Below are 12,069 nucleotides of genomic sequence, written 5' to 3'. Positions count from 1 at the left end.
GGACAGGAGCCATCTCTACTTCTGTTCTCTGTTCCCTGGCTTGGAAAGAGGGGACCAGCCAAGCAGAATTCGAGAATTTGAAGAAGAGGTAGTATGCAGTGATGCGCAACCGTTTTATCTCTCTGAATCTGAAGAGGCGGGTGGGCCAGTGCCTATGGTCAGCAGCACACCTCAATACGCATCTGATGATGAGACTCAGGTGCCACTTTCTGGTGCGTACTGTGCTGTCGAGACTACCCAGGAGAAGCAGTTGTTTGAAGAGGGTGGTGTAGATGATGAGGTCCTTGACCCATCATGGCGTGAGGGACAGGAAGGTGGTGGGAGCAGCTCTGAGGAAGAGATTCCCCGAACGGCCCAAAAAGGAGGGAGAGGGAGGGGGCAGACTTGGTTGCCTGTAGCCTCCACTTTGACACCCATTAGGAGCATGGCTCTTCCAAAACCCAAAGCGGGCGCTCCCAAGACTTGCAGTGCCTGGTCCTTTTTTGACACAGTTGCAGATGACATTTGCTTTGTCAAATGCAAGCTGTGTAATCAGAAGGTGAAAAGAGGGAAAAGTGTCAGCAACCTCAATACCACAAATATGTGGAAACATGTGCAGACCAAGCACGTGGTGGAGTTACAAAGACACACTGAAGACCTAGGCCAACCTACAGCGTCACCTACCACCTCTTCAGCTCGTGTTGTAGCCTCTTCCTCCAGCTCACACGCAGCTGGTTCGGCTTCCTCACAGGATTGCCATGGAAGAACCTCTAGCACTGTTGTACAGAGACACAGTGTCATTCCACCCACAGCACCACGTTCCCTGTCATCCTCACACTCCCAGGCCAGTCTACAGCCATCGTTAGCACAGGCATGGGAGAAAAGGCACCCATACTCGGCAAACCACCCCTGAGCACAGGCTCTGAATGCTGGCATTGCAAAACTACTGGCCCTTGAAATGCTATCATTCAGGCTGGTGGAGGCTGACACCTTCCGTAACTTTATGGCATTGGCAGTCCCACAATACAACATGCCCAGCCGCTTTTATTTCAGCAGGCAAGCCGTCCCTGCCCTGCAACAGCATGTGGAGGGAAAAATTAAACATGCGCTACAAAACGCCGTCAGTAGCAAGGTCCACCTGACCACCGATGCGTGGACCAGTAAGCATGGACAGGGACGATACCTTTCCCTCACTGCCCATTGGGTAAATGTTGTGGAGCCGGGTACAGATCTTGAAAGTGGCGCTGTACGTGTTCTGCCAACTCCAAGGATTGCAGGAATCCAGTCTGTACACATTGACTCCTCCTCATACTCCAGTTCCTCTGAATCAGCGCTGCAGGAGCCGTCACGGTCTACCTCCACATCGACCCGTGAACGGTTACTTGTTATGATGACCGATATGAGCACAGCCATGGCCAAACGTCAACAGGCCGTATTAAAATTTATTTCTTTGGGGAATCGAAGCCACACAGCGCAGGAGCTCTGGAATGCCATCAAGCAGCAGAGCGATGTGTGGTTTGTGCCAGCGAATCTCCAGCCAGGCATGGTAGTGTGTGACAATGGCCGAAATCTGGTGGCAGCTCTGGGCCTAGGCAACCTCACTCACATCCCATGTCTGGCACATTTGCTCAACTTGGTCGTGCAGAGTTTTTTGAGGGACTATCCGGATCTTGATGCACTGCTGCACAAGGTCCGCATAGAGTGTGCTCACTTGCGGCATTCCAGCAACGCAAGATCGCGCATTGCAGCTCTGCAGCTCCAATCACGTCTTCTGGAACATCGCATCATATGTGACCTACCCACCAGGTGGAATTCAACGTTACATATGTTGGAGAGGTTGTGTGAGCAGCAGGCAGCAGTAATGGAGTAGCAGCTGCAGCAGGCGCAAACAAGTCGCAGTGTGCGCCGTTCACACTTCAACACCACTGAGTGGGCCTCTATGAAGGACATTTGCCACGTTTTGCGTGCCTTCGATTATTCCACGCGGATGGCGAGTGCAGATGAGGCATTAGTCAGCATGACTATCCCCCTTATCTGCCTGCTTGAAAAAACACTGCAAGCACTAAGGGAGGAGGTTTTGAAAGAGGTGGAGGATGAGGAGTCACAAATTTCATCTGCTTCTGTACAGTCTGCGCAACGTGGTTCCTCACAAAGGCCTAGGCAGGGGACACTTTGTGAGGAGGATGAGGAGGAGTCAATGGAGGAGGAAGACATCTGTCCAGAGGAGGGAGGTACACAATGCTCTAGTAGTCAGTATCTAGAGCGAGGGTGGGGTGATGCAGAGCAGGCAGAGATCATGCCTCAAGCAGGGGACAGCGTTTCTTGGCCAGTTGGCAGTCTGCAGCACATGGTTGATTTCATGCTGCAGTGCCTGAGAAACGCCCGCCGCATCGCCCACATTCTCAACACGGCTGATTATTGGGTGTCCACCCTCCTAGATCCTCGCTACCGGGACAACTTACAAAGCCTCATAACACTGTTGAACCGGGAGCATAAAATGCTGGAGTACCAAGACGCACTGGTGCATTCCATCATGTTCTCCATTCCAACCGAGAGCAGTACTGCTAGTGCTTTACAAAGCAGCTCAGTGCGTCGAGGCAGTGGAGGAAGCTCTGCACAAAGAGGGAGCAGAAGCAGTGCCTCAGCACAAGGCAAGACCAGTATGGCCCAAATGTGGCAAAGTTTTGTGTCCCCGCCCCCACAAATGTCTACACCATCACAGACGGCTCCAGTCAGCAGGAGGCAACGTTTCCGTCAGATGGTGACAGACTACATGTCTTGCCCTCTCAGTGTACCCCAGACGGCTCTTCCCCCTTCAAGTTTTGGGTCTCTAAGCTGGATACATGGCCAGAGCTTAGCCAGTATGCATTGGAGGTGCTGGCTTGCCCTGCTGCTAGTGTATTATCGGAACGCGTCTTTAGTGCCGCAGGTGGTGTACTAACAGACCGTCGCATGCGCCTATCCTCCGATAACGTTGACCGGCTTACTTTTCTGAAAGTGAACAAGGTCTGGATCTCGCATGAATTTGCCAGTCCTCTTCCAGAATAAATAATTGATGGCAACAGTATCCAGGTCTCCTATTGTGTTCATGTTTCTACCACCTGAACTGTAATCCCTGAGCTCCAACACTGCCAGTTGCTGCTCAGAAGTGCCGTCTGCACAGTCAACACTTGCTCCAGTGCTATTGGGGTTCAGCAATGACAGCTGATCCCCTGCTGTGTGTCCGGAAAATTCTCCTGCTCTGTCCACATCCACTCTACTACTAATTTAAAACTTGCTCCAATTACACCTCTGGCTCCTCTGTTTTCAGTATTTACCCTGAGCTCCAACACCGCCAGTTGCTGCTCAGAAGTGCCGTCTGCACAGTCAATGCTTGGTCCAGTGTTGTTGGAGTTCAGTAACGTCAGCTGTTCCCCTGCTGTGTGTCCGGCAATTTCTCCTGCTCTGTCCACATTCACACTACTACAGATTTTAAAGTTGCTCCAATTAGGCTTCTGGCTCCTCTGTTTTCAGTATTTACCCTGAGCTCCAACACCACCAGTTGCCGCTCAGAAGTGCCGTCTGCACAGTCAACCCTTGCTGCCGTGTTATTGGGGTTCAGTAACGTCAGCTGATCCCCAGCTGTGTGTCCGGCAAATTCTCCTGCTCTGTCCACATTCTCACTACTACTACAGATTTAAAACTTGCTCCAATTACACCTCTTGCTCCTCTCTGTTTTCAGTATTATCTCTGAGCTCCAACACCGCCAGTTGCTGCTCAGAAGTGCCGTCTGCACAGTCAACGCTTGCTGCCGTGTTATTGGGGTTCAGTAATGTCAGCTGATCCATGCTGTGTGTCCGGCAAATGCTCCTGCTCTGTCCACATTCTCACTACTACTACAGATTTAAAACTTGCTCCAATTACACCTCTGGCTCCACTCTTTTTTCAGTATTTACCCAGAGCTCCAACACCGCCAGTTGCTGCTCAGAAGTGCTGTCTGCACAGTCAACACTTGGTCCAGTGTTATTGGGGTTCAGTAGCGTCAGCTGATCCCCAGCTGTGTGTCCGGCAAATTCTCCTGCTCTGTCCACATCTACTGTACTACAGATTTAAAACTTGCTCCAATTACACCTCTGGCTCCACTCTTTTTTCAGTATTTACCCTGGGTTACAGCCCCGCCAGCTGTTTCCCGGCAGTGTCTTTGGCACGGGTACTCCCTCCTGCCCAGCCTGGTTCCAGCACGCCAGCTGTTTCCGGGTAGTTTCAACATCACTTTGCCTCCAATACGTTGTCCTGTCGTGTTGCGGTCGGGTTAGCCGACTCTATGGTGCCTGCAGTTTAGGTGACTCCTATGTGGGCTGCGAGATCTGGCAATGAAGGCTGGTTCCATAGTGCCAATAGGACAAGCACCCCCTGTAGGACTGTGGGTTTCGGTAACTCCAGCCGGCTAGCGGCCTTGCAACTTTTTTTTTCATGGGTACCTTCTGCTACCCATCCGGGTTCCAGTACCATCAGCTGGTTCTCGGCAGTGCCTTTGGCTTAGGTGCCTCCTTCTCGGTATCCAAGTTCCACCAACGTCTGCTGGTCCTTGGTAGTGCTTTCTGGCACAGGTACCTACTGCTTAGTAACCGAGTTCCAGTACCGTCAGCTGGTCCTTGGTAGTTCCACTGGCTCTTGTACCTTCTGCTACCCATCCGGGTTCCAGTACCGTCAGCTGGTTCTCGGCAGTTCCTCAGCCTTCTTGTACCTTCTGCTACATTTCCAAGTTCAAGCTTTTTGAAATGGTTCTTGGTAATCACTCTGGATCTCCCTGACGACGACCCTGAAGACAAGGACCCTGAAGACCACCCCGAAGAAGATGAGGACCCCGAAGATGACAACCCTGATGACGAGGACCCTGAAGACCACCCTGAAGAAGACGAGGACCTCGAAGACGATGACCCCGAAGACGAGGACCCTGAAGACAAGGACCCTGAAGACCACCCCGAAGAAGACGAGGACCCCGAAGACGAGGACCCTGAAGACGACGACCCTGAAGACCACCCCGAAGAAGACGAGGACCCCGAAGACGACGACCCTGAAGACGAGGACCCTGAAGACCACCCCGAAGAAGACGAGGACCCCGAAGATGACCCCCAAGACGAGGACCCTGAAGACGAGGACCCTGAAGACCACCCCGAAGAAGACGAGGACCCTGAAGACAACGACCCTGAAGACGACGACCCTGAAGACCACCCCTAAGAAGACGAGGACCCCAAAGACGAGGACCCTGAAGACCACCCCGAAGAAGACGAGGACCCCGAAGACGATGACCCTGAAGACCACCCCGAAGAAGACCAAGAAAATGACCCTGAAGAAGATGACCAAGAGGACAAAAAACAAGAAGACAACCACCGAGATACAGAAGAACAAGAGACAGAAAACCAAGAAGCAGAAGAACAAGAAGCTGCAGAACAAAAAGCGGAAGAACATTAAGCATAAGACTAAAAATCAGAGCAAAAGATATTATCTAAATTATAAGCAGAAGAAGACTAAGCAGTGTATAGGGGTGAGTTCCTTCCTCCTCGTGGTGCCCCTGGAAAAGACCTGCTGCTGCAGGCCAAACTGAACGCGGACAAATCCTGTTGTAAATCTTTTGTGACAGGCAGAAAGAAAGGTGTAATCTTCAAACTTTTATAGATAACAACTACAGGAATGCCTGTCACAAATAAGAATATGATGAAGAAGAAGAATATGAAGAAGATGAAGAAGTAGAATATGAAGAAGAATAATAGTTGAATAAGAAGAATATGAAGAATGTGAAAAAAAAGAATAATACGAAGAAGGTGAAGAAGAAGAAGATGAAGAAGGTGAAGAAGAAGTTGATGAAAAAGATGCTAATGATGATGAAGGAGAATGTGTGGGAGAAGTAAAAAAGAAGGTGAAGAGGATGGAAGTAGTGCAACATAAATATCTCACAAAATATAAAAAAACTTAACATAGTCAATATTTTTGTAACTCAGAACGTCTTAAAAAAATATTAATTCCTGCTATTCCATTTGATTGGGCTAAACCTCTATGCCTTTATTGTCTCCCCCACCTCCCCCAATACATTCTACATTATTCTTAGTTGTTTTCCTTCATGTAGAATTAACCTACAAGGAAAGAAAGGGTTTATTTTCATTCCAATATTTGTATCCCATTGACTTGCACTGGTTTCCGGTATCGGAATCGGCGATATCCGATATTTTTGGGGTATCGGTCCGATACAATCCGATCCGATATTTCTCGATATCGGAAGGTATCGCTCAACACTACTCATAACTCTAAATTATAAGATGATTAACAAGAAAACAGTCCTGGAAAACCCCTTTAATTGATACTCAGGTCATGACACCTTAGTGTACTGGGTCAAAATGATCTGTAAGGTACCGGATTTCGATTAGGAAAAATATTCCAATACGATTAAACCAACAACATTTTTTAGAAGAATTGCATTGCTGACACTCTTTGTTGTGCTAACAGAAGAAACCTCAGGACTCACCTCCAGCAAAATTAAATCCCAAATCTAAGATCCCCGATAGAGAAAACTACTTTCCTATGAAATCGACAATTAGGTCAACGCTCCAATCTTAGATATGCGCTTGCTGATTACTATTGTCTATAGAGCAGCCATTGCCGAGTGTACCAGCAAGCCGCTAGTGTCATTGTTTATAAGAAGCTGTTGGTTTGCTCAGCAGAGTTCCTATCTCCAGATGAGAGCAGCATTTCTGTGACAGCAAACGTTGAATACCAGTCACACTCCAACTGCGCCACAGTAATTTATCCAGGCTTGTTGAGACTGAACTGCAAGTCTAACCTCGCTTTGATCAAAAATTGCTTTTGTTTGTTTTTGTTCTTGGTTGTCCTTATATTTAGTTTACTCTACCATTCAGAATTTCCTTTTTTCTTAAAAGTGTTTCTCCTGTCAAGCATATATTCTGATCTTTATTCACTGCAAAAAGCAAAGTGTGCTTGTGAAAGCCTTAGCGTATTTATTTTTTTGCACCCTTACTTTTCCCCAATTCAGGTAACGTACAACGTAAAGGCAATCACACAGCAGCAAACACATACTCCAACTGTACGCTGCGTTCCAAATTATTAAGAAAATGCTATTTTTATTTGAGTTTCCTAAATATTCGATGCAAATGAGTCAGTATAATGTTCAAATCATCAACCGTTGGAGGATAAATTACATCCTATTGGACAAACCTCCCAATGATAACCGTATTTATTGCAAAACGAAAAAAAACTCAAAATGCATTGTTCCAAATTATTCAATCATTTTATAGGTTGTAATTAGTGTTGAGCGAGCATGCTCAACACTGCTCGGTACTTGCCCGAGCATCACGCTACTCGGGATGTTCGGCGAGCACCGAGCATTTCCGGGTTACTCAGGCGGGAGCTCGGGTCTCCGCCCTGCATGTTTGGCGCTCTTTACAGAGCCAATGAACATGCAGGGATTGCCAGCCTGTCACTGTAATGCTGCAGCCATATTGTTTGTGGGCATTACACTGATTGGCTGGCCGCACAGCTTCACCTCGAGTATTTCAAACCGGGCGCCGCCATCTTGGACACAGTCGCTCCCGATTAGACAGTGTAGGGACAGCGCTGCTGATCTAGGGAGAGATTTATCCTGCGAAATAGTTAGCGTAGGGTCTGTAAAGGCTGCCAGATCAAACAAACAGTCCTTCTCAGGACTAATATCCATCCCAGATATCAGGCAGGCAGGCAGGCTGTATAGGAGACGCAGTGGTTATACCGGCAAACGCTGCATTACAGTCCTGTGTGCTTCATTTTCTGAAATTGCTGGACTTAGCTCCAGGTCTCGGGGGCCAGTAAAAATCCTTTTTTTTTCAATTAAATACTCTTTTTTTTTTCCTCCTTCACACTGTACAAATACCTGTCTTGTTAACCTATTGGTGTCCGCCCCCCCCCCCCCCAAAAAAAAGTGTGTCTCTGAGTTTTCAGACACAAATATATCTGATGAAAAGAGTCTGGTATAGGCCACAGAAACATAAGTGTGGTTTTGCAGTTCCACGGGTCAAATCTCTGTAGTATTCAGTTTTGGGCCTTTTGTAACTAAAAAAAAAACAGTTTGAGTGTGTCGCTCACTGTTCAGCCGCAAATATATATATTTAAAATTTGATGGTATACCCCAGTAAACAATAACTGTGCTTTTGCCATTCCACTGTAAAAAAGCTCTATTATTCAGGTTTTGGTATTTTTTCCGTAAAGAAAAACAGTAATAGTTTCTCCCTGATTGTTCTGATTGTTGAAAATAGTCTGTTGCAGGCCCGACAAATCCCAGTGTGGTTTTGCAGTTTCACGGGTCAAATCTCTGTAGTATCCAGTTTTGGGCCTTTTGTATCTAAAAAAAAACAGATTGAGTGTGTCGCTCACTGTTCAGCCGCAAATCTATATTTTTAAAAAAGTCTGGTTTACACCAGTAAATTAAAACTGTGGTTTTGCTGTTCCACGGTAAAAAATCTCTATTATCCTGTTTTTCGCATTTTTTGCCTTAAAAAAAAAACAGTAGTGTCTCCTGACTATTCTGACTCAAAAATATATCTGTTGAAAATAGTCTGTTGTAGGCCCGACAAATCCCTGTGTGGTTTTGCAGTTCCACGGGTCAAATCTCTGTAGTATCCAGTTTTGGGCCTTTTGTATCTAAAAAAAACAGTTTGAGTGTGTCGCTCACTGTTCAGCCGCAAATCTATATTTTTAAAAAAGTCTGGTATACACCAGTAAATTAAAACTGTGGTTTTGCTGTTCCACGTTAAAAAATCTCTATTATCCTGTTTTTCACATTTTTTGCCTTAAAAAAAAACAGTAGTGTCTCCTGACTGTTCAGACACAAAAATATATCTGTTGAAAATAGTCTGTGGTAGGCCCGACAAATCCCAGTGTGGTTTTGCAGTTCCACGTCAAATCTCTGTAGTATCCAGTTTTGGGCCTTTTGCATCTAAAAAAAAACAGATTGAGTGTGTCGCTCACTGATCAGCCGCTAATCTATATTTTTAAAAAAGTCTGGTATACACAAGTAAATTAAAACTGTGGTTTTGCTGTTCAACGGTAAAAAATCTCTATTATCCTGATTATCGCATTTTTTACCTTAAAAAAAACAGTAGGGTCTCCTGACTGTTCAGACACAAAAATATATCTGTTGAAAATAGTCTGGTGTAGGCCCGACAAATCCCAGTCTGGTTTTGCAGATCCACGGGTCAAATCTCTGTATTATCCAGTTTTGGGCCTTTTGTATCTAAAAAAAAACAGTTTGAGTGTGTCGCTCACTGTTCAGCCGCAAATCTATATTTTTAAAAAAGTCTGGTATACACCAGTAAATTAAAACTGTGGTTTTGCTGTTCCACTGTAAAAAATCTCTATTATCCTGTTTTTCGCATTTTTTGCCTAAAAAAAAACAGCAGTGTCTCCTAACTGTTGTGACACAAAAATATATCTGTTGAAAATAGTCTAGTGTAGGCCCGACAAATCCCAGTGTGGTTTTGCAGTTCCACGGGTCAAATCTCTGTATTATCCAGTCTTGGGCCCTTTGATTCTAAAAAAAAAACAGTTTGAGTGTGTCGCTCACTGTTCAGCCACAAATCTATATTTTTAAAAAAGTCTGGTATACACCAGTAAATTAAAACTCTGGTTTTGCTGTTCCACGGTAAAAAATCTCTATTATCCTGTTTTTCGCATTTTTTGCCTTAAAAAAAAACAGTAGTGTCTCCTAACTGTTCAGACAAAAAAATATATCTGTTGAAAATAGTCTGTTGTAGGCCCGACAAATCCCAGTGTGGTTTTGTAGTTTCACGGGTCAAATCTCTGTAGTATCCAGTTTTTTGCCTTTTGTATCTAAAAAAAAACAGATTGAGTGTGTCGCTCACTGTTCAGCCGCAAATCTATATTTTTAAAAAAGTCTGGTTTACACCAGTAAATTAAAACTGTGGTTTTGCTGTTCCACGGTAAAAAATCTCTATTATCCTGTTTTTCGCATTTTTTGCCTTAAAAAAAAACAGTAGAGTCTCCTGACTGTTCAGACAAAAAAATATATCTGTTGAAAATAGTCTGTTGTAGGCCCGACAAATCCCAGTGTGGTTTTGCAGTTTCACGGGTCAAATCTCTGTAGTATCCAGTTTTGGGCCTTTTGTATCTAAAAAAAACCAGATTGAGTGTGTCGCTCACTGTTCAGCCGCAAATCTATATTTTTAAAAATGTCTGGTTTACACCAGTAAATTAAAACTGTGGTTTTGCTGTTCCACGGTAAAAAATCTCTATTATCCTGTTTTTCGCATTTTTTCCCTTAAAAAAAAACAGTAGTGTCTCCTGACTATTCTGACACAAAAATATATCTGTTGAAAATAGTCTGTTGTAGGCCCGACAAATCCCTGTGTGGTTTTGCAGTTCCACGGGTCAAATCTCTGTAGTATCCAGTTTTGGGTCTTTTGTATCTAAAAAAAACAGTTTGAGTGTGTCGCTCACTGTTCAGCCGCAAATCTATATTTTTAAAAAAGTCTGGTATACACCAGTAAATTAAAACTGTGGTTTTGCTGTTCCACGTTAAAAAATCTCTATTATCCTGATTTTCGCATTTTTTGCCTTAAAAAAAAACAGTAGTGTCTCCTGACTGTTGTGACACAAAAATATATCTGTTGAAAATAATCTGGTGTAGGCTCGACAAATCCCAGTGTGATTTTGCAGTTCCACGGGTTAAATCTCTGTAGTATCCAGTTTTGGGCCTTTTGTATCTAAAAAAAAACAGTTTGAGTGTGTCGCTCACTGTTCAGATGCAAATCTATATTTTTAAAAAAGTCTGGTATACACCAGTAAATTAAAACTGTGGTTTTGCTGTTCCACGTTAAAAAATCTCTATTATCCTGTTTTTCACATTTTTTGCCTTAAAAAAAAACAGTAGTGTCTCCTGACTGTTCAGACACAAAAATATATCTGTTGAAAATAGTCTGTGGTAGGCCCGACAAATCCCAGTGTGGTTTTGCAGTTCCACCTCAAATCTCTGTAGTATCCAGTTTTGGGCCTTTTGCATCTAAAAAAAAACAGTTTGAGTGTGTCGCTCACTGTTCAGCTGCAAATCTATATTTTTAAAAAAGTCTGGTATACACCAGTAAATTAAAACTGTGGTTTTGCTGTTCCACGGTAAAAAATCTCTATTATCCTGTTTTTCACATTTTTTGCCTAAAAAAAAAACAGCAGTGTCTCCAAACTGTTGTGACACAAAAATATATCTGTTGAAAATAGTCTAGTGTGGGCCCGACAAATCCCAGTGTGGTTTTGCAGTTCCACGGGTCAAATCTCTGTATTATCCAGTTTTGGGCCCTTTGTTTCTAAAAAAAAACAGTTTGAGTGTGTCGCTCACTGTTCAGCCACAAATCTATATTTTTAAAAAAGTCTGGTATACACCAGTAAATTAAAACGCTGGTTTTGCTGTTCCACGGTAAAAAATCTCTATTATCCTGTTTTTCGCATTTTTTGCCTTAAAAAAAAACAGTAGTGTCTCCTAACTGTTCAGACAAAAAAATATATCTGTTGAAAATAGTCTGTTGTAGGCCCGACAAATCCCAGTGTGGTTTTGTAGTTTCACGGGTCAAATCTCTGTAGTATCCAGTTTTTTGCCTTTTGTATCTAAAAAAAAACAGATTGAGTGTGTCGCTCACTGTTCAGCCGCAAATCTATATTTTTAAAAAAGTCTGGTTTACACCAGTAAATTAAAACTGTGGTTTTGCTGTTCCACGGTAAAAAATCTCTATTATCCTGTTTTTCGCATTTTTTGCCTTAAAAAAAAACAGTAGAGTCTCCTGACTGTTCAGACAAAAAAATATATCTGTTGAAAATAGTCTGTTGTAGGCCCGACAAATCCCAGTGTGGTTTTGCAGTTTCACGGGTCAAATCTCTGTAGTATCCAGTTTTGGGCCTTTTGTATCTAAAAAAAATCAGATTGAGTGTGTCGCTCACTGTTCAGCCGCAAATCTATATTTTTAAAAATGTCTGGTTTACACCAGTAAATTAAAACTGTGGTTTTGCTGTTCCACGGTAAAAAATCTCTATTATCCTGTTTTTCGCATTTTTTGCCTT

The sequence above is a fragment of the Phyllobates terribilis genome, unplaced genomic scaffold (genome assembly GCF_046119375.1).
Source record: "Phyllobates terribilis strain yellow unplaced genomic scaffold, ASM4611937v1 Scaffold_8__6_contigs__length_399053987, whole genome shotgun sequence".
In the NCBI taxonomy this organism is placed as follows: Eukaryota; Metazoa; Chordata; class Amphibia; order Anura; family Dendrobatidae; genus Phyllobates; species Phyllobates terribilis.
The sequence above is the reverse complement of the archived record's forward strand: the minus strand, read 5'-3'. Positions refer to the sequence as shown.